Below are 19718 nucleotides of genomic sequence, written 5' to 3'. Positions count from 1 at the left end.
TGAGGCCATCTTCTGATTACTATAAGGAGCAGGTACACATGAAATGCATATTCATGCATACAGGCAAAATACTCATATTCATTAAAAAATATTACAACAGTTATGAGAATGTTATGAACCTGTAATCCAATGACTCAGAAAGCTCAAAACAGTAAAGCTCAGACAGTATTAATGTCATGAATACATGCCATTCTGAGAAATAGAATATTTACCTGCCAAATTTCAAAATTCACAATGTGGATAAAGATCAATACAACAAAATACATTTGACATATACCAAAACCTATATTCTAGGCCCATCAGTCAATAATATAAAAACAAACAAACAGCTAGTCAAGTTGACCCATATTTAATCCCAGCATTCTGGAGTCAAAGTCAAGTGGACCTTTAAATTTGAAGCTTGCATGTACTATATACCTACCTTCAGAACAGCCAGGATTACAGAGTGAAATTTTGTCTTCAAAACGAAAACAAAACAGAATTAAAATTATAAAACCACCAGCCCACAAAATAGCTCAGCACTGCACAGCAATTGCTTCTACTGCATCTTACGTGACTTAGGAATGGAGACTATAACGGGGAAGGCATAACAGCATGAGAAGGAAGCTCACTGATCAGTTTGAACCACAACACAGTAGACACAAAACACAGGAGAAGGGCTGAGTCTACAGACATTCAAATCCCATGTCCAGTAAGGAATCTGGGAAGGCTCCTCCTACAAAAGCTTCTATAAGCTCTCCAAAGCTAGCCACAAAGGAGAGACAAGTGTTTAAAGACATCATCTTATCTGGGAGCTTTTTAACTCAATCAACTACATCCTGACCCTGGTCACTATAGGCTCATGGTCATCCCAGGAAAAGAATGCATTTAGTCTAACTTCAATGATCGTAATAGTCTGCAAGAGCTCGTACACTGTACAAATGCCCAAAATCTCCTGGGACACTCAACACAATCTCTTGATAGGCACATCTTGTAAAATTAGAAAGCATGTTATATCTTTGCAATATACAATGGCATTAATACCCCTTCCCATTCCAATAGAGAGAAATGTTGAACAGAAGCAAGAAACACAGCAGGGCACACACTGAATCCTGAAGCTCTGTGTAAGACACGAGGGGCCTCTGTTTCAAAGGGCTTACATGGCCCTATCCCTGAAACTTCTCAGACATCTCTCAGTTTAGTTACTTCAACTCCCTATACACAGCTCTCCATGGCAGGTGTCTCACAGCTTAGGTATCTCAACATCTTTTGGTCTCAAAATGCAACTCAGGCTTCATCCTCACAGGTTCATGCAATGCTCTCTCACAGTGTCCTCCCTCACTGGGGCTCTGACTCTGCCAAACACACACAGCTGGAACAGTGCTGAACTGAAACCACACACTCCTTTTGTACCCTGGACTTGTATTTTCCTGAATCACACCACTCACTGTGGCTGGTGGTACTGGAAAGGTTAAAGGATTTCAATCAAATATTGCTGAAGAATAATCCCCATTATCTCCTTTCTACCAGTTTTGAAAGGATTTGTAAAATTTATTGTACAAAACTGAATATGAAATGCAATGTTCAGAACTTCTAGAAACCAGACCTGTGATTTTTGAAATCTGTCTTCCCACTGAACACCAAAAGTAGTGCTTGTGTGTGCACACTGGGCAGTGATAGTATAAGCAACACAGCTTCCTATGGCCAAAGCTGCAGAGCCTCCTCCTCCCCAGAGTATCCACACTCAGGCAGGCTCAGAGGCCAAGGCCCTCTGCCCAGGTCACCACATGTACCAACGATACCACAGTCTTGTTCAAGGTCCATCCAAGTCCAATCAGATAGGACCTTGATAGCTTAGCTAAGCTGCTCTTCCTGGTGGCTGCCACACTCACCTTGGCATGGCTTGTGGTCTCCCTCTCAGCTCTCTGATGAACTGCATCAGAGGAGAATATAGAAAGAACCTGCAAGCTACCTCCCACTCACACTCCTCCTGATAGCTAGCCTGTCCACAGGACAGCTCCCCTACTGGAGGAGTAGAGATTAAAGACTCAGATACCATAGGCCTTTCTTGCTGTCCTTTCACCCCACCCTAGGGGCAGACAGAGCCCTAGTCTGGTAAATTTGTATTTTAGTTATATCTTCCATTCTTCAAGGTCACCTGTTCATCTTCCAAGGCAGAGTCCTTTGTGTGCATAAGCCATTACACACTCAATGCCCAGTGTAACCATTCTTTTGCTTCACAGCTGGGAAGTGCTGCACCCAAACTTCAGTCCAACTCAAATATTTACAGCAACTGAACCAAAAGGTGATTATGATTTTGAAATAAAGATAACAGTAACTGGGAGGTGACCTGACAGCTCCTAGGTACAGTGGAGTAGAAAGCTTATTAAAGATAAAAGGAAGAGCATTGTCAGGGGCAGGGACATCTGGGAGAGTCCACAGAGGACATGATCCTGAGCCATGTCAGGAGATGGTGGAAGTGCCAGGGGGAGAGCCAGGAGGCCAGGAGGGTAAACAATAGATGAAAATGACGAGGTAAACAAAATGGTTGGATTACTTAAGGAAGAGCAGCTAGGAGAATGGCAGCACAATCTCTAAGCTAGAGGGTGGGTACACCAGCCATACTCTGTGACAGGCAGGGACTGAGGGATACTTGGGGGAACCTGACAGCCAGGTCTACACTGATTTGTCAAACATTCAGAACAAAGAAAATGTTGAATTAGGCTTTACAGTCCAATATTCTCCAGGGATTAGACATGTGTACTAGAGCACACCAAGTACTACTCACACCTTTCCTCTCGGGCTGTGCACCTTCAGACAGGAAAACTAGCATTCCTGTTAGGTACAGCCATGCCAGTTTGTCAAGATCTTCTGTAACGGTTGAACTACAGTAATTTGGTTTCTGGAAAAAAGTTCAGATCCTTATTTAGATTTTTGATTGCCCTGGTCTGTGAAAATGGCCATTTTGGATGTTTATTGATCGTTTCAAATTGACTACTCGACTACCCACTGCTAATACCAACTACTGTCAAAGCAGGAAAGCTCCCGCCTTCCTTCCTGTCCCTCCTATGCTGTGACCACACCAGATTCCAAGGTGGTCAGTGAACTCAATTTTTACACAGGTCCCTCTTTATTTGTAATTCTCCTGGAAATGTCTGGGATATAAAAAGGCACTCATTCTCTGGTCTCTCTTCCTTTTTACTGACCAGTCAGGACACAGCCCAGGAGAGGCAGGATTAGGTGTTCTGAAAGGCTGAAGATGCAGCTGTTCTAGACATAACATGTCTTTCCAGGGAGAAATCACCCCGCACACAATTAAAAAATTAAGGTGGACAGCGATTTCTGTTCTTCCACAGGTCCCTCTTTATTCCTAATTCTCTGTTTATAAATTTCTTTGATAATAGCTTGCATCCAACTCTGGTTTGTAGTGACATTTTTGAGAATTCTGGAATTTTGGTTTCCTTACGAAAAAAATCCCACAGAAATATGGTAAGAATGTGCTTTCATTATGATTCCAGGTGTAGGGATGTGAGGCTGCTTCTGATTCTTACAGCCCCTGACCATCATAGCCCTCATGTTCTAGCAGAAGCATGGTTTTGCCAGATACACATTTCTGTGATGGTGTGACTTTTGCAACCAGTAACATTTTGGAGCATACATAAATTCAAGGTGCCAAGAGACAGGTGGGGGGTTGTTGGTGTTTTAAGGAATTTGACTGTGGTTTGTTAACTTGACTGTGCTCAAAGAGAAAACAAAAGGAAAGAAATCCTACTCAAGCACCTCTTTGTCCTGTATCCTTGTTTCTTTCCTGTCTGGCATGAAGGGGTGAAGAGGGTGGGGAACAAACAGTGGGGAAAAAGGAGAAACTACAAAGTAGCAAAGACCAGCTACACTGGTTAATACTAAAAGAGAAGCCAGCCTAGGAGTGACTTCTCACTCCACAAATGCTGTCACCCTGAAGTCTCTTTTAGGTTTAAGTCCCATGTTATGTTTTGAACAGTTTATATATGGACTGGAGACTGCAATTCTAGCCATGTAGACAGATGGTAGTATTACACAGCACAGATATTCCCAGAATTATTTCTTAATTACCTTAGTAACCTAAAATAGCAGGTCATTCTTTAGTAACAGGGTCCTAAGTAGAAGGTCCCAGATGATGAAACACAAAGGAAAAAAAAGAAGTTAGAAAGTATAAATGCTGGTGTGAGGAGGTCTTGCACAATCTATGTCTTCTATGCCAAGTAAGCTTCTTAAGAAGAATACCATCTTGTATACAACTTACATGGGGGAAATGGAAGGACACGGGAGACATCTATGAAGTCAACAGAAAGATGAAGAAACTATGAAGTTAGCAGAAGCATCATACAATGGGACACACTCAGGAGAAATCCAATCAAACACTTCCACACAAGGGGAAGTCAGGGTATTTCCAGAACATTCCTGACCAAGCCTATAGTGACCGTGGGACTGAAACCACAACCCCATGCAGTAGGAAGAGTTGTGTTCACAGAATCAGATGCAACACCCCTCCAAATCCATGCCTAAAGTAAAACAGATATCCTTCTCTTAAAATAAGGAATATGCTTGGGAGAACTGGTAATGGTCTGGGCCCAGGGCCTTTGGGTCATTCTCCATATATGGAGACCTCAGGGAAAGAAAGCCTTGCTTGATCAGGCCAGTACTCAACACTAGAGTGTTTGTTTGCTTTGTTTTTATTTCTTTACCTTTTCAAATAGCTGTCACCAGGTGTCATCTTGCCCATGTGGCAGTACTATGCTTTTGTCAAGAAGAAGAATGAACCTTTAGGGCACACCAGGCCTTACTGTTGATTGTGATCCTGTAATGTCTCAATGAGCAGCTTGTCAGAGGCCTGCTCTTTGATATGGGGATGGGCCTGGTGGCTGGTTGTAAATCAGGGCTGTTTCTTTTGTTATGATTTGGAGCCATATTTCTGGACAATCCTGGTGAATAAACATGTGTATCCTAACATTCTAATCTCAAACTGCCCTGGTTAGCATACTACTTATAAGTGGGGTGTTTCGCATGCAGTCCTCCTTTAGCTAAATTCTACTTGGTGTGACTTAGTATCTCCTTATTAAAACCTTTATGTCATCAGTTCTACTCCTTTGCATCACAGCTCACTACTGGACTGCGACCCAACATATGAGATGCCTTTTACAAGCTCCACAAAATTAACTCCAAATGGATCCTACACCTTAATGTTAAATGTTATGGACAGAACTTATGGAAACTAGGGGGTCTCTGAGTTTGGCATCCCGCCAAGGACATTTCAAGCCACTGTTCCAAATGTTCTTCGCAGATGCAGGCCCCATGGTGAAGTTATTCAGAAGCTACTGCTGGGTCCAGCGAGCAGCTACGACTACAAGGGACCTCACAGGTGGCCGCATGTGGCCGCTGGTTTCCCCCTCCTCCCGCCCGCTCCAGCCCTGCCCCAGCCCCTGGAAAGACCCACCACACCAGCTCCGGATGCTCAGCCCCCTGCTTCTCCTGTTGTTGGCAGTGATCTGTACTCACCATGTCCCAAGTTCCGAGCTCGAGCGTGCCTCACAGCACACAACAGCAAGGTTCAGAGCACAACACACACAACTACTCAAGACAGATCAGCTACTAAGCAAAACCCTGTCTCAAAGCACCCGGAAGAACACGCCTCCTCGACTGACTGGCAGGTCCTTCAGAAGGATCTGATTGGCCAGTGAGTCTTGAGTGACATGAGCACCTCCTTTAGGATTGAATGTTTTGAAAGGTCAAACAGCAAATTAGTTCCGGGCCACACTTCCTGTCCAGAGCCAGACCTTTTCCAGACCTGCAGAGATTTCCGTTTCAGTAGCACTTGTGGTTGTCCTGCAACAGCCTACCCTTCTGACCTCCCACACAGCTCCGTGGGAGGTCCAAGCACTCCAGCTACCACTGCCTGCTCCCCTGCTTTTAGGACAGTGACCGTGTGCTCACCAGGTCCTGATTTCAGAGATTGCTTGAGCTCTCTTTACAGCATTCAGTAGACACTACTCCTTCCTGGAATCAAAATAGATAGCTTGCATAGCCTCCTTACCCAACGTACAGTGGAACTGTTAATCTGTCCCACAAGTGGGTGGGTGCCCAGAATATTAACACTTAAAGAGATTTTAGGAAACGAGCTTTGTTTGTGGCTCCGTTCTGGGTTCAGGTAAACCGCAGCTACTTCTCACCTGGTAGGTATAGGATAAGCCTGGGAGAAAAACCAGGAAACAGATGACAAACACTGAGGAGCACTATTGTCAGCAGGCACATTGTCCTCCGTGGGAAGGTGAAAACAAAACAAAAACAAACAAACAAACAAATCCCACAACAGTATTAGGGAAGCTTCTCTAGATGAACAGAACTAGTAGAAGAAATCTCTCTAGGTATATAGGAAGTGGATTTATTAGAATGTCTCACAAGCTATGATCCAACTACTCTAACAGTGGCTGTCCACCAATCGAAAGCTGAAGAATCCAGTCGTGGTTCAGTTCATGTGGCTGGGTGTCTCAGCTGGTCTTCAGTCATACCAGAATTCCAAATTCCAAAGAAGTGGGCTCTAATTCCAATAAAACAAACAAATGCATGCAACCTTGAGAGGCACAACCCCAGGGACATTGTTCCAGGTTTGCTTCTTGCTATTGATGTGCCTTCTAATGTTAATTAGAATGTAATGTTAATGTAATATTATTCTTCATTTATCTGGCTTGGTGTGATTGGGCATCAGAAGACCTTCAGTGCCTATAGCTTGCTGTGATCATTTCCTGGGTGATAGCCTGGCCTGTTAGGCAAGTTTCCTGCAGATTACCATGAAGAAGAATGTTCTTGAGATAAAGCTGTTTAGAAGAATTAATGATTTTATGGAATTCCTGATTTAAGTAGTTTTACGAAGTTAATTTGATTTAAATTATTTTGGGAAGTTAGGGTATTTGATAGAAAGTTTAAAGTTAGAATCAAGAATACAAATGTTCCCCTTCTTCATAGAATAGCAAGGGCTACACAGGTGAGAAAAGATACAGTGAGCCCTCAGCGTCACAAGGTCCTAACTGTAGTAGCAAGTAAATAGTCTTGGGACACATTAAGGATGCAGGAAAACATTCATTCTAGGTTAGGCCTGAGTCCTTTATCTTGTGATCTAGGGATGTGGTAACAAGTTTTCAGTGTTCACCATAAAAAGACAGGGTTATGATAAAGAGAAAATAATTCTGAGTATATGAATAGAGGACAGATTAGTCAGTTTAGCTGAACAATAATTCAAGAATAAAATTTAAGTTATATAATGATCTCTGTGTTAGTAAATTGTTGACAAATTTTTGTCAGTGAATACTAGGGAGAAACTTGCTACTACAGACTTGGCTTGCTTAAATTTTGTTAATCGATGACAAAAGAATTATTGCTCTGCAGTTATGTTGAACCTGTCGAGAGAAAGATAGATGGGAAATGTTTAGCTAGGTATAGTTTTCAAAGGAAGAATACATAATCAATGAGCCTGTTGTAATTCTACTTTTGTGGAATGACTTTGATCTGTTTGCTCAAGAAAAATTTTTGGTGGTGAATGTTTTTGGAGAATATGTAACTTGTGAACTCTATCTTAGGTGGTATAAAAGGGCTAAAAAATAAATAAATGGAGTTGTTGGAGCTTAGCTCTATTCAGCAAATCTATATGTATGTATACATGTGAAGGTTGTTGGAACCAGTTCATTGTAGGAGTGATATTTGGAAAAAGGCGTATGGTCCAGCTTGTTCCTGAGCAGCCACCATGTTCCCACTGCTCCTCAGCCATGACTGGGGCTCTAGCTAGCTAGATGTGTAGGCTCTGGCACCCACAAGATGCCAGCCTGGGGGATGGCTCTGCCAATCCCCCACGCTGCATCCACAAAGCTCAGCTATGGTAGAAATGAGACTCTTAAAGCTTAATGATTATCTAAAGGATTCATATATTTAGAAATGCTCAATAAACAAGATGCCCACACAATTAGAGTTGTTACCCAATATCTAACCTTTTGAAAGAAGTTGCTACCCAGGACAGCTTTCAACCCATCCATGGTTCTCCATAGTTGCTAGCCTCCTTATTCCCCTCCCCTTTCTCTATTTCTCCCCTTCCTTTCTCTTTGTCTTCCTTCCCCTTCTTCTCTTCCTCTCCTAGCTCCACCCCGTCTTTTAGGGCTTAATCACCTAGCTCCACTTCGAATACAGTATAGCAGAATAAGTATCCTGCTACAGTTCCTTTGCTCTATCCAAAATTATGTATAAGTATATATATGTGTATATGTAAAATGGTTGGAGCCTGTTTGTTAGAACTTTTATTAAAAATCCAGGAAAATACAATCAAACCTGGAGAAAACTAATAAATTCCTTAAATAAAGCCAAGAAAAAAAAAACCAAACAGTTGATGGAAAAGCATAAAGCTGTTCAAGACCTAACAACGGAAATAGAAACAGTAAAGAGTGGTGAATACCACTAACTGAGGAAATCTGGGAATGAAAATTTTAGGAATGCACAAAGGAACTACAGAAACAAGGTTTTTTTGTTTTTGTTTTTTTTTGTTTTAGGTTTTTCGAGACAGGGTTTCTCTGTATAGCCCTGGCTGTCCTGGAACTCACTCTGTAGACCAGGCTAGCCTCGAACTCAGAAATCCGCCTGCCTCTGCCTCCCAAGTGCTGGGATTAAAGGTGTGCACCACCACTGCCCAGCCAGAAACAAGTTTTACCACAGAATAGAAATGGAAGAGAGACTCTCAGGCATTGGTACAATAGAAGAAAAGGACATATCAGGCAAAAACTGTTAAATCTAAAAATCTTCTGATTCTAAGTATTCAAAAACTCTGGGACAGTATGAAAAGGCAAAACCCACAAATAATAGGAATAGAGGAAAATGAATACCAGCTCAAAGGTACAGAAAAAATTTTCAACAAAATAAGTAAAGAAAAATTTCTTAACCTAAACAGAAGATGCCTATCAAGGTACAAGAGGCATACAAAATACCAAATAGATCAGGCCAAAAAAGAAAGTCCCCTTACCACATAATAATCAAAACACTAAGGATACAGAACAAAGAAAGACAATGAAAAGCTGCAATGGAATAAACAAAGACAAAACAAAACAGTCAACAACAATAACAAAACAAATAACATATAAAAGCAGATCTATTAGAATTACACCTGTCTTCTCAATGAAGACTCTAAAATCCAGAAGGACTTGTACACAGGTACTGCAGACTCTAGAAACTACAGATACCAGCCCACATTACTATTCTCAGAAGAATTCCAGTCACCATAAATGGAGAAACAATACATTTCATGATAGAGCCAAATTTAAACAATATTTATCTACAAATACAGCCCAACACAAGGTACTAAAGGAAAAATCAAACCTAAGCAGGTTAACTACACACATGAAAACACAGGAAACAAATACTCTCACATTATCAGCAAAACCAAACAGGAAGCACACACAACCACTGCCAACAACAACAAATATCTGGAATTAACATTCATTGTTCATTGATATCGCTCAATATCAGTATCATCAATTCACCAATAAAAAGACAAAGGCTAATTGAATGGCTATCAAGGTAACATTTCAATTCTTTTTATTAAATTAAATTTAATTGTATTTGTTTACTTATTACGCTACCGCCCTGACGGTTACCCCCTCCCACATTACTTCCTCCATTTCCCCTTCCCCTTCTCATCTGAGTGGCGGGAGACCTCCCTGGGTACACTCCACCCTGGCACTTGAAGTCTCTGCAAGGCTAGGCGCTTACTCTCCCATTGAGGGCAGACAAGGCAGCCCAGCTAGAGGAATATATCCCATGTACATGCCAGCAAAAAACAGGAAAGCACACACACCACACACACACACATCATCATCATCATCGTCAACATCAAAATGAGAGCAAATAAGAGTCACTGGTCATTAATACCTCTCAACATCAATGGACTCAATTCCTTAGTAAAAAGACACAGGCTAACAGAATGAATTCGAAAACAGGAGTCATCATTCTGCTGCAAACAAGAAACACACCTCAGCAATAAAAATAGACATTACCTTAGAGTAAAGGACTGGAAAAAAGTTTTCCAAGCAAATTCTGCCTCTGCTGTCCAGTGCTGAGAGATAGTTCTGTGACTCCTTCCAGGTTTGCCTTAACTGGTAAGTGAAAAGGAAAACAATAGGTCAGTGAATGAATGTCCTACAACCTCTCTGGCTTTTATTAGGACTTAGAAATGAAGAGTGGCCTGTGCAAGAATTGAGTTCTATCACCAATGTTGAAGCTGGTGTAGTCACAGCACAGAAAGGGATGGACAAGTAGGAGGGCATTGACAGTTGTTGACATTAGCAAGAAGTAGTGAAATAATCGATTTTTAGACTGTCCATAAATGCTCTTACTGGCCATATCTCAGGTCCACAGACTAGGCAGTCAGGAAACTGGATAAAAACACTGAACTTATTGTGAAATCAAATTACTGCAGTTACACTAGTTCAACCAAAATAGAAGATCTGGGTAAAATGGTGTGGCCCTACCTAACAGGTCTGTAATTTTCCAGGTTTAAGATATTCAGCCTGAGAGAGTCATATTTGATGTAATCTAATACAAATCCTAGTCTCTGGAACACATAGCCATAAAGCCTGGTTCAACATTTTGAAATATCCCGGAGGGGGGAGATTATAATTACATGTCTTCTACCATCTCTTTGCTGCCTCTATCCCTCCCATAGACCTCATATTGTTCTCTAATCATGATCTCTTTACTTTAACAACAGATATAGTTGGAATATGACCTATGATTGGCTGCAGGACTTCCTAGCTATGAAGCAAAGGGATGGCTGCACTGGACATTGACTATGTGATACCAAGTGCACACAAAGGACCCTGTGCCTCAGAAGAGGAAGAAGAGCAAAAAGAACTCTAAGACACTGGAAGCATTTCTACAAAACTACAAATTTCTCAGACTAAGACCTTGTCTGTCCCTAAGGTGAAAGGGCAGAGGTATAAAAGCCTGTGCTGTCTGAGTCATTTACTCTTTGCTCCTGGAGGGATGCTGTTATGACCTTAGGCCAATCTGCATCAGGATTAGGGAGGCCCTATAGAATCTAAGAAGACCTTGCAATCAGCAGCACTAGTGAGAGGCAACCTGTGTGTTCTTCCGAGATTTTTCTCTGATGAAGTTGTAGGGAGACATCAGGGAGACTACAAGCCATACCATGGTGAATGTTGGGAACACAGTCTGCAGACTAGGAAGAACGGGTTGGCTGAGCTATCAAAGTCTACTTTGCTTGGACCCGGATGAACTGTGAGACAGGCTATGGTTCTGTTGATACATGTGCTGACCTGGGAATAGACTTTTGGCTCTGAACCTGGATTCCCTGGAGAGGGGTAGACTCTGCAGCTCTGTTCATAGGAAGCTCTGTTGCTTATAATGTCACTGCCCAGTGTGCACACACAAGCATTACTTTTGGTGTGCAGAGGGAAGACTGATTTCAAAACTGAAGTTCTGGTTTCTAGAAGTTCTGAATCTTGTATTACACATTCAGTTTTGTGTGATAAATTTTACAAATCGTTTTGAAACTGGTAGAAAGGAGGTGATAAGAATCATCCTTCAGCAATATTTGATTAAAATCCTTTTACCTTACCACTAACCAGCAGCCACAATGAATGGAATGATTCAGGGAAACTCAATTCCAGGGTAAGATAGGAATTTCTGAGATGCAGAGGTTTCTCAGGAATGGATGATGGTGTGTGGGTGGGTAGGGCAGATTCCACATCATGTGCCATAATCCACATGTCAGGAAGGAGACATTACATTATTCCTCAATGTGGTTTTGTTTGTGGGCATCAGTGGATCTGGGTTTCACTGAAACTGTAAGGGGGCATGGGGAGCTGCATAGACAGAGCCCACCTCTCTGATGACCTCCATACAGAGCGAGCTCTAGAGCATGCGGCCTCTCTGCTTAGAAGAAAGATCAGTAGTAGATGAACGGTCAGAAAAATTACAGTTTAGGGGTCACTTTGAGTAGTTATTTTTGTGGGAGTTGTGATGCCTGTTTATTTAATTTGTATACACATGCAATCATAGGCAACACTGATCATGTTCACATTTTTCCTGGCTGAGTTTCCTTAGGTGTTTTGATTAAAACTTGACTATAATTTGGGGCTTATATTCCTGGCTTTTTCTCTGCATTTCCTTGTTTCACAAATAGTGCTCATGTTCTTGATTGTTTTAGTTAAGTGCTACAGAAGTCAGATTGTGTCAATGTGTGTACTATTTAATCACAATCCTATTGAGAACGGTAGAGGAATTTTAATCCAGCAACATGGTTGGCCTGGGAAGAGATTGCATCCAAATACTTTCTAAGCCTATAAGATCTAGCCAGAATACAGACATGGCCGGAGTGCAATATGATTTGGCTGGAATACAGATATGCCTTTAGCACACACATTTAATCCATAAAAATGAAGGTAAGGTTAATTTATAGAAGGAAACAGCCATGTTTGAAAGTGAAGTCTGATTGAGAGATGGGCCAAGTGATGAATCAGAAAAATATATGACAGAATGTATCAGAGATAGGATATGTGAAACTCATACCAGAGTAGCACGAGAATGAGAGGCTACTTAAAAGAGGCAGATAAAGACAGTTTTACTGGGACAGTTTTACAGAGAGGTAGCAGAGAGAAAAGGCTAGACACAGGTCAAGACAGAAGGAGCCAGAGAATAAGAATGAGCAGGAAGATTAGAACATATTGTCAAAGTTAGTATGAGGCTCAGCAGAGCAATTCAGGCAGAAGCTGAGAGAAGCCAGATTGAATCAGTAAGCTTGGAAGACTAGATTTTATAGAGCCTAAAAGCTTCCAGGCTTAGGCCTAGAGATGGGTAGAATGGAGAAAGACCAGCTCTGGGATCAGCCCAAGCTGAGTATTTGCACAGCTGGTTATGACTCCCATCACATCCCACCATCAGTGGAAATAAAAACTACATTTACAAAAATTCCAAGATTTTTCACGTGGCACATAGCATTGTCATCATACCAGAGACTAGCTCTGGCAATTCGTTCTCTCCGGTTCTCTCTTGAAGGTAGCCGAGGAGGAATGGCAGTGGCAGTGGCAAGACTTGATCTTGTGAGATGTTAGGGTTGCCTTTTTAATATTAAAATGTTTGCCTATCTTAAGTCTAAGTATATATGCAGTGGTAGCTGGCCTGCCTCCCTGCCTGCCTGAGTTCCCTGAGGTCAGAAACTAGCGTCTGTTCTTATCCCTGCTGGAACTTCAAGGCTCTAACATCCAGCCTGCTAGTGAAATTTGGAGGAAGAAGGGACACTTGGAAAAGTGATTTGAAACTTTATCTCTAAGTTCTCCTAGCATTTACCTGCTTTCTGAAAAGTTCTCCTCTACAAAAGCTCTCTCTAAGACATTCTTTCTGCTCTCTTCTCCTAACCTAGCTCTCTCCTTCTGCTCTGATATAACAATGCCCTGCAATTCAATAATTTCTAGTCTTAAGTACTTTTTCTAGCAGAAGAGATCACATAGTTTTTCCAAGCATCTCCTTTTACAATAGTTCACTAGAAATTCAAACATAAATTTAAACCATTAATTAGTAAGAAGTTTACAACATAGATGTTTACAAGCATGTCGGTTAAAAGTAATTATCTGGCTAAATATTCATTATCTGTCACTTAGCTCTAGGGATTCATGGAGAGTTAAAGACTATAACTAAGTTCTCATTGAAGTTCTGTGTAGATAAATGCAGTCAATATTTTATCTTCTTTCCTTGTACCTATAGTAAATCACTAGTTCCCTTTTTGTGACCTATGGTTAATTGTTTTACACCCACTTAGAATGTGCTCTAAGTTGTAAATGCCTACTTTCTATCTCAGAAGCAATTAACTTGTGGCACACAAAGACTGGCAGAGTTCTCATTGCAGTTTTGACCTCAGAAGGGACTTAATAGCAGTTCCACTGTAAAAGAGCTTAATAATTAAAATTTATGAATTCTTAGAGAATCATCAAGAGTTAATGATTTATCTATTTGTTTATATAGCATTACTGCAAGACAATATATCTTGGTTGTTCTTCAGAAATCTGCTTAAAAGGGTGGGCTAATACCTAGTGATGGATATATATATTTACAAAGAGTAGGAGAAATATATTAATGGCAGGAATCTCTGCTCGAATGTATTCTCCTTGGCCTTGCCTAAAGGAGTGAATCTGTCATTGTAGTGGAATTTTCCCCTAATTGATTAAATGATAAAGATGACAATCACTGGTCGAGGAGGTGGGCTTTCTGGGTCCTAGAGAGGAAGAGGGAAGGCAGGAGGAGGGGACTTCCTTTTGGACAATGGGAGCGAAGTGGACAAGATATAGGCCCAAGGCTCTTAGTTCAGGTGGAGGAATCCCCAGGATTGCCCACCAGAAGATTTCTATTTTAGAATAGTTGGTGAATTCAGGATGCTAGATTCCATGACCAGCAATAGTGTTATCTGTTGATTCCAAACTAAGATTGTCTGTTTTTTTTCCATTTCGCAGTGACTCAACTGAGCTCCAGGAAAAGGTAACAGCAGCAAAGCATGGATTTGCGAGAGTGCAGCACCAGCTAGCAGCACAAATTTGGGATTGCTGAGCAGATTTGGCAGCAGCCAGCCATGGGAAGGAGAGAGTAATTTCGGAGCTCTGGAAAGGCAAAGCCAGCTTTTTTGGACAGGCTTTGGCAAATGGGAAATATGTGGTCTCTGGCCAGGTGCCAGGCTGGGAACAGACCAAGACTGACTTTCATAGCTTTACAGTCCAAGGCAGAACCATCTCAGGAAGATCACCTGCTATTTTTTAGCTTCTCCCAGATGGCTCCTCGTAGAATCAGCTTTCCTGTTAGAAATTCTTAGGAATTTTCTTTGGTTTGTATTGAATTTATGCTGTACATTGAACATACCAAACATCTTTTTTTTTTTGAAACTACAGATTATAATGGTGTTGTTTTATGTTGTATAAAAGGATAAATCTATTATTCTATATCATCATTCATTTAGTAAGCTATTGTAAGTGTGTTAAACTGATGTGAAATAATGTATAAAGCCATAGAAAGAGGACTTTAATATAAACTTTAGTGATACAATATATTGTTATGGTTACATAAAAGATATTCCACCAAGTATGATATGAGTTAGAAAACAGAAAGAATGAAAGGAAAACTGATCCAGAATTGAAAAATGATTCTGGATGTGATACGGGATTGTGTGTTAGCATGCAAAATAAACTCTGATAGTAGCACGTTGGGATTTCCCACAGATATCAACTAAAATTGGTTAAAACCATGTTGTGTTATGATAGTTGAGGTAAAATTATACATATTGAATGAATATACTCTGATACATTTGGACATAGTACCTACACCCAAGCAACCCCACTGTACATTGTTCTCCTAGAAATAACAGAATTGCCATGGATCCCAGCAATCTTATCAGTATATTTTCCATGCACTAGAAATTAGCATTGAGAAGCAACAAAATTGTCATCTTCATTGCATTTATATTCATGGTAGCCTAACTAGGAGAATCACCTCAATGCTCATTTGTTGAGAACAAGGTGGGTGCCTCAGGAGGACACTGCACTAAAGGAATGAAGACAATACAATAGCAATGGTTAAAGGATTAAGTATTGTACAGCCAGTGCTGTATTGGTCATAGAACAGCATGTAATTACAGCTTCTTACTTAACCCACTTCTTACTCCCAACTGATTTTAATCTTTAGTGCACTCCTATTGTCAGATGATGTGAGAGATGCAGCCATCTTGTCTACACTGCAGGTAGCAATAGAAAACTCAGGGCAGAAAGCACAGGATCTAGCTGAAGCAATCACTTTCAAAGGGGTTTTCTCATGTTCTTTTAGGTGGTATGTGGAGAAGAGAAATGAAATAGCAAGCTTTTTGTACCAAGAATTATTATAGCGATGAGAAGCAAATGTGCTATTATAGTATACTGTGAAAATGCTTTATTTGGATGACATGAGAGCTTTCTGCCGATGAATCATGCTACATGAAAAGGTAAGGAAGTTAAGAAACAGACTGTTTCATCTGAACTTAAATAATGACCATAAATTATTATTGAATAAAAATATAGTCTTAGATAAGTAACTCATCTTTTTGTTTCCTTCTGATCAAACAATCTGCCTTAGATGTTCACACTTTCATTTTTTCTTTTGAGAGTGTGTTCAAACAATTGAAAATTTAATATTTCAGTTTGCATATATTTAATGTTTTATATAATTAATGTAGCGATACTGTATAGTATTTATATGATGCATTTCTATTTGAATAATCATTTTTGGTTTTTTAGTCTATTATTATTATTATTCACTTTACATTCTGTCACTGTTCCCATATTAGTCAACCACAGCCTTCCCCTTCTCTGAGCAGGTGAGGCCCCCATGGCTCTCCTCCCGACCTCACATAACAAGTCTCTGTGAGGCCAGGTGCACCATCTCTCACTGCCACACAAGGAGGCCCAGCTACAAGAGCACATCCCACATACAGGCCACAGCTTTTGACATATTAAGAAAATTATCCATTTCTTGGAAATTTTCCAATTTGGTAGAATACAGGCTTTTAGAGTATGTTTTTATTATTCTCTGGTTCTCCTCATTGTTGTGTTGTCCCTCTTTTGGTTTCTGATTATATTAACTTGGATATTTTCTCTGTTTTTTTAATTAGATTTGATAGGAGTTTGTCTATCTTATTGATTTTCTCAACTCTTTGCTTTGTTAATCCTTTGCAGTCTTCTTTCCGTTTTAAGATTTCAGCCCTCAGCTTGATAATTTCTTGATGTATACTCCTTTTCTGTTTGCTTACTTCTTTTTGTTCTAGACTTTTCATGTGTGCTTTTAAGTTGCTAGTATAAAATGACTCAAACTTTTTCTTATGTAGGCATTTGTGCTGTGAGCTTTCCTCTTAGCACCACTGTCATTCCTCATTGTGTTCCATTACTGTCTTAATTAGGGTTTACTGCTGTGAACAGACACCATGACCAAGGCAACTCTCATAAGGACCATATTTGGGGCTGGCTTACAGGTTCAGAGATTCAGTCTATTATCTTCAAGGTGGGGGGGATATTGGCAGCACCCAGGCAGGCATGGTGCAGGAGGAGCTTAGAGTTGTACATCTTGTTCTGAAGGCAAATAGGAGAAACTGGCTTGCAGGCAGCTAGTATGAGGATCTTGAACCCATGTCCACCATGACACACTTCCCCAACAAGGCCCCATCTACTCCAAGACTTCAAACCATCACAATAAGTTTCTTTTTCAATGTTGTATTTTCCTTTCACTGTAGTGTATAGTCTTTACTTCCTTTGTGTCTTAACCTATTTTTCATTCAGTAGAGGGTTGTTCATTTTCTATGAATTTGTAAGCTTTATATTCTCTCTGTTGTCTCATTTTTCTTTTAATACTTAATATGTTAACACCTGGATTGTGTCTGTGTACGTGGTTAATTTTGGAGAACACTTTCGAGGTGCTAAGAATAAGGTATATTCTTTTGTGTTTGTGTAGAATGTTCTGTAAATATCAGGTAGATTCATTTGGTTTATAATGTTAGTTATCTGGAGCATTTCTCTGGTTTTTTTGTTTGTTTGTTTGTTTGTTTTTGTTTTTTTGGAAGACCTGTCCATTGGTGAGAGTGGAATATTGAAGGCTCCAAGCATCAGTATGTTTGTATGCGTCTTGTCTCTTGATAGGTATATCTTTCTTTAGGTTAGTAAAATTTTTTCTATGATTTTATTGAAAATATTTTCTGGAACTGTGGTGTGGTATTCTTCTGCTTCCTCTATTTCTATTATTCATAGGTTTGGTTTTTCACAGTGTCCCAGATTTTCTGGATGTTTTGTGTCAAGGAATTTTTAGATTTAACATTTTCTTTGTCCAATGTATTCATTTCTTCTACTATATCTTCAATGACTGATTTTCTGTCTTCCATGTCTGTATTCTGGTGAACCTTCTTTGCAATCCTAATATTTTTATTTCCAGGATGCCCTCAGTTTGGGTTTTTTTTATTGCTTCTATCCCCATTCTCAGATGTTGAGCAGTTGGAAAGCCTCTTATCCTACTGAAACTGTGATAAGTAGACAAGGCTTTAACCAGCTTGGGGCCTTCCACACCCATACAACTCATTGGAGAGATTGGAGAGGTCCAAGCTCCAGCTTGAATAAAGATTCTTTGCTTTTGCCTGTGGGTTGGACTCCTGGTGGTCTGAAGGGACCTTGTTATCTGGGCATAATGTTTGGTGACTTGTCAGAATCCCTACAACCCCCCACCAGGACCCCTGATGTGTAGAGTGAAGGACCAATCAGTAAGTGTGCTCTGGATGGTGGTTGTCTGAGTGTCTGGCTGTTTTTGCTTTAGTAAATCTGTAGGTCTGTGATTTAGTACTACCAAATGGAGCTAAGCAAATGTGTTGGACCCCACAGAGCAGCACGGATGAAAACACCTCCCTGACTCAGTAGGGGATTGGATCCCTCAAGTTTCTCTGGAGAGATGCCCAGGTGGGACCCACTTCACAGCTATATGCAATTGTCTCACTTCGCTTTTGGCATCTTACACTGAGCTGCATTAGTATTTCTGTGTTTTTCTGGCTGCTGTTTATGTCATGTCTGACTTATTTGCTTGTGTTTAAACTTGAACAATGGGACAGACTCAGACAACGGCTCCCCCCATCCCCGACTATTTTCCAAGACAAAATTTAAAGACTTTAAAATTAGTGCTAGAGACTTAGGGTTAGAAGTCAGAAAGGACAGACAAACAACCTTTTGCAGATTAGAGTGGCTAACCTTCCAGGTTAATTGGCCTCTGGAGGGAACCTGCAACCCCCTCATGTCCAGAGGGTCACAGATCATTCACAGCCATCCTGGACACCAGGACCAAGTACCCTACATCACCACCTAGCAGAATCTCATAGACAACCCACCCGACTGGCTGAAACCTGTGCTCCTGCAAGAAGTACAAATTGGCCATTAAAGAAAACAAGACAGAGAAACCTAAAACAATTGCCCCCTTATGCAGACTTCCTTCTTTCCTCTCTTCCCCAATACCAACCCTGGCTACTAGACCCCAACACTCCACAACTGGTGCCAGAGAGGGCTGAAGTGGCAGCAGAACCAGAGGTAGCAAGGGGACACCTTTAATTAGCCCTCCACACATCAGGGAATTGGTCGTTAGGGAACAGGCCAATCAGGAAACACCAGATACCACCAAGGCCCTCCCCCTTAGAACCATGCCACTCACCCTTACCAAGATGCCCAGGGAAACCAACCCATGAAATACTGGCCTTTGTCTACTAGTGATTTATATAATTGGAAGCTGCAGAACCCCAATTTCTCAGAAGGACCAGCAATTCTTACAGATCTCCTAGATTCAGTAAAGTTCACCTACCAACTTACTTGGGATGATCTCCAGGAACTACTGCAGATTCTCTTCACCACAAAAGAAAGGGAGAAGACTATCAGTGAGACTCAGAAATTGGTTCCAGGTGAGAAAGGGACCCATACTACTAATGAATTGATTGTTGATACCTCTTTTCCTTTGTCTAGACCCATCTGGGACATCAATATGGCCAAAGGTAAAAAAGAGGCTCCTTGTCTACCACCAGACTCTAATGGGGGGGGGTGTGCAGCAGGGAGGTGGGTGTCTCCAGGTGGCTGCTCACTATCCGAATAATGTGGCTAAAATAGGTGTCAGGCAAGTAGAATGGG

This window comes from Grammomys surdaster, unplaced genomic scaffold (genome assembly GCF_004785775.1).
Source record: "Grammomys surdaster isolate TR1022 unplaced genomic scaffold, NIH_TR_1.0 125688, whole genome shotgun sequence".
Classification (NCBI taxonomy): Eukaryota; Metazoa; Chordata; class Mammalia; order Rodentia; family Muridae; genus Grammomys; species Grammomys surdaster.
Note: the sequence above shows the minus strand (reverse complement) of the source record.